The sequence below is a fragment of the Budorcas taxicolor genome, chromosome 20, assembly GCF_023091745.1.
Source record: "Budorcas taxicolor isolate Tak-1 chromosome 20, Takin1.1, whole genome shotgun sequence".
NCBI classification, from domain to species: Eukaryota; Metazoa; Chordata; class Mammalia; order Artiodactyla; family Bovidae; genus Budorcas; species Budorcas taxicolor.
Window position 1 is genome coordinate 41,619,311 of NC_068929.1, and position 4,057 is coordinate 41,623,367.

Below are 4,057 nucleotides of genomic sequence, written 5' to 3' on the forward strand. Positions count from 1 at the left end.
GGCCAAGTGGAGCCTTGGAGAGGGTGTGCTGGGGAGCCACTGGCTCTTTGAAGTCTTCCCCCAGCACTGTACTTGCCTCCTCCCCTTCACTTTTACTTGATGATAGAACATGCATTTCCCCTCCTTTTTGTCTCTGTTTAGAAATCTTTCTGAAGAACTCTTGGGGTGCTTTTTAAAGATACTGTGGTAAAGAATACATCACATGCAATTTACCATTTTAATCATTAAGTAGTAGTTCAGTGGCATGAAGTACATTCACTCAGCTGCACAAACATCATTATCCTCCAATTCCAGAACTCTACTCATCTTTCCAAACTAACATTCCACACAGGTTAAATGATACCGCACCCCACCCCCGCCCCCGCCCCCAGCTTTCCCTTAACCACCATCAAGGTTCTAGCAGCCCATGTCTACTTTTGTGTCTGAATCTACACTTGAGTTTCTGGATTGCCCCGACCAAGGGACGCCTCTCCTCAGCCCAGCCTGCTCCCTGCTCCCTTGTGATCCCTGCACATGGTGCTCTGACGACTTAGCCTCCCTTGTCCAGGAGCCTTCTCAGACTCTTTCCCCATTTCTCTTTCATTTTTCATAAAACTCACTCGAGCTGTTTGGTCAGTTCTTCCTTGTCAGCCTTCCTCTTGCGTTTTCATCTCACCTCACAGCTCAGGAAGCCTGGCCTCTGTCCTGCAGGTTAGCAGGGACACCCCTGTGAGGACTTGGTCCCCTCCTGCACAGAGCACCTCCTTCGGTCCACAGCTGAGGCCACCTGTTGCCCACGTTTCAATGTTCCATCCTCAAGATCCCCACTTGAATAATTAGGGTTACGAAAACCTAAGTGGAGAAATGGAACCTCCATGCAAGGCTTGGGGCCTTAGGTCCAGGAGCTATGGCTGGCCCAAACCTCTTGATACAGGAAACATTCCATCTACCATCCCACCTAGCAAAGAACATCCCTACATGTGGTAAACCCTTAGGGATGACATTCAGTTCCTAGTAACAGAAGCTAGAAAAAGAGTGGCTTAAACACTCTGGAGTTTTAAAGTGTTTTTTTTATTTCCTGGACACAGCCTGGAGATAGGTGGTGGAGGGCTGGGGTGTTGACTCATCCTGCTGTCTGTAGCTTAAAAAAAATTTTTTTTTGAACACCTGTCCTGTACTGTTCTTCTAAGTTGCCTCTCTGGTTTGTTGCTCTCATGAAATATTTTACCTTTGGTGATCCTGTCTTCCTGTTCGCTTTTGCATTCTGAAATGGAATTAAATTCCTCCTTAAAAGTTTCATCATGTGGTATCCAGTGGATTAAAACATGATGAAGAAAATGTTAGAAACAAGAGATAGCCCTGGCAACTGCAATTTTGGGTTGCTTAATTCTGGGTTGTTAATCACATGTCAAAATAGTTCAAAGGAAAACAAGAAGCAGTTACTACAAATGCTCCCTGCAGAGATAGGAAAAGACCACACCTGCTAATGTTGGGATGGGGTCTGCCTGGTTGTATGGAGAAGTGGGTGCCCAGTGTCTACCAGTTCTGTGAGTTCTTACGCTGCAAGGGAGTCCCACACAGTCAGGAGCATGTCAGATGCAGAAGTGAGTGTGTCTGTGTGTGTGAGAGATAAGGTTTTATTTCTATAATTCTTAATGAAATCTCGTAAACTGGTCTCTGACGTAAATTTCTTGAGGGACAGACATGCAGCCCTATCTGGGTTGTCACTGGAATGAATGACCAGAGTTTTATTCCCCTCATAGGCAACACAGGGACCTAAGGATGAGGCTCCCTGGCTGGTAACTCCCTTTTTCCTGCTCTCACCACAAAATCCTCCCCGATGATCAGGTAACTCAGTGAAGCCAACCCTTTCTGCTACTTTCTAGGCTCTGTCCCAGTCCAGGAAATCTGACCAATAGCAGTCACTGAGCCAGAATGAGGCCTCCAGCTTGTTTCCTTCAAGTACCCTCTGCAGGGCTTGATGGCATGGAAATCTGATCCATCACTCTCTGATCACAGTCCTTTGTTGGCCCCCATTGCAGGGAATACAAGGTCTCCATGATCTCTTTCTGGCAACTGCAGCAGGCACATCTTGAAAATTCTGAAAGAGACCCACTGAATATGTTCTGTTGATTTTTGACAAAAGTGCAAAGGCAATTCAATGGAAAAAGAAAAATCTTTTCAGCAAACTGTACTGGAACAATTGTATATCTGAATGGGATTGGCCTTAATTTAATATACACAAAGGATATTTTTATAAATGTATTTCATTGAAATATAGTTGATTTACAGGATTGTGTTGATTTCTGCTGGACATCAGTTATTTATGTATATATGTGTGTGTGTATATATATATATATATAAATATATATATATAAATATATATATAAATATATATATAAATATATATATATATATATACATATATTCTTTTTCATAGTCTTTTCCAAAATGGTTTATCACAGGATATTAAATATAGTTCCCTGTGCTAGACAGTAGGACCTTGTTGTTTATCCGTTCTATATATATAATAGTTTGCATCTGCTAATTCCAAACTCCTGATTCCTCTCTTCCCCAACCCTGCATACCCCTGCTGCTGCTGCTGCTACTGCTAAGTCGCTTCAGTCGTGTCTGACTCTGTGTGACCCCATAGACGGCAGCCCACTAGGCTCCTCTGTCCCTGGGATTCTCCAGGCAAGAACACTGGAGTGGGTTGCCATTTCCTTCTCCAATGCATGAAAGTGAAAAGTGAAAGTGAAGTCGCTCAGTCGTGCCCGACTCTTAGCGACCCCATGGACTGCATCCCACCAGGCTTCTCCATCCATGGGATTTTCCAGGCAAGAGTACTGGAGTGGGCTGCCATTGCTCTACCCCTACCCTCTTTGAAAACTATGTCTTCCTCTATGTCTGTGAGTCTGTTTCTGTTTCAGACAGGTTTATTTGTGTCGTATTTTAGATTTTGCATATAAGTGGGATCATATGGCATTTTTCTCTCTGTCTTTCTGACTTATTTCACTTAGTATGATAATCTCTAGTTTCATCTGTGTTGCTGCCGATAGCATTAGTTCATTCTTCTTCATGGCTGAGCAGGATTCCATGGTATGTGTGCACCACATCTCCTTATCCGTTCATCTGTCAATAGACATTCAGGTTGTTTCCTGTGCTGCTATGAACATAAGGGTACATGTATCTCACAAAAGGATTTTGACTGGACTTCATACCACACAAAATGAACTCAAAGTGTATCAAAAAGGCCTAAACATAAATGTTGAGAATATGAAAATTCCAAAAGAAAGTCTTCGTAGTGCAGGTAGTTATTGAATTACGACTCTTATTCAAAACATTGACAATACCAATAGTTGGCAAGGAGATAGGGCTACTGGAATCCATGTTTCACTGCTGATGGGAACATAAAGTGATTCAGCTACTTAGGAAAGTTGCTCTACAGATTCCCAAACAGTTAAGCATCCACTTACCATTTGACTGAGCCATTCCAATTCCAGGTATTTATTTAAATTAAATGAAAACATGTGTCCACCTGAAAACTTGAACATAAATGTTCACAGTGGCTTTATTTGTAACAGCTTCAGCTTAAGAAAATTGGTGAATGGATTAACACGTTGTGGAACATCCATAAAAGAACTATGGCTCAGCAATAGAAAGGAGCATGCTACTGATGTACCCAACTGTATACATGAATCTCAAAATGATCTTGCTGAGCAAAAGAAGCCAGACTTCAAAGAAATATGTATCCACATGATTCACTTATATAAATTCAAGAAAATGTAAACCAACTTCTGCTGACAAAAGGTAGACTATTGGTTGCATGGGGCTATAGGCTGTGGGAAGGTGGACTGTAAATGGGGTGATGGAAGTGTTTTGTATCTTGATTTCAGTGGTGGCTTTGTATCTGGGTATACCCATCAAAAGTGGATGCCATTTTTTTATACACAGATTAGGCTTTAAAATTGATTTGAAAATCTCTATGGATAATACATGTTTTTAAGCGTTTTTCTATTTGAGTACCTCAAATTTTAGTATTTGGGAGTTATTGTTGCATTCAAATATAACTGAAAAG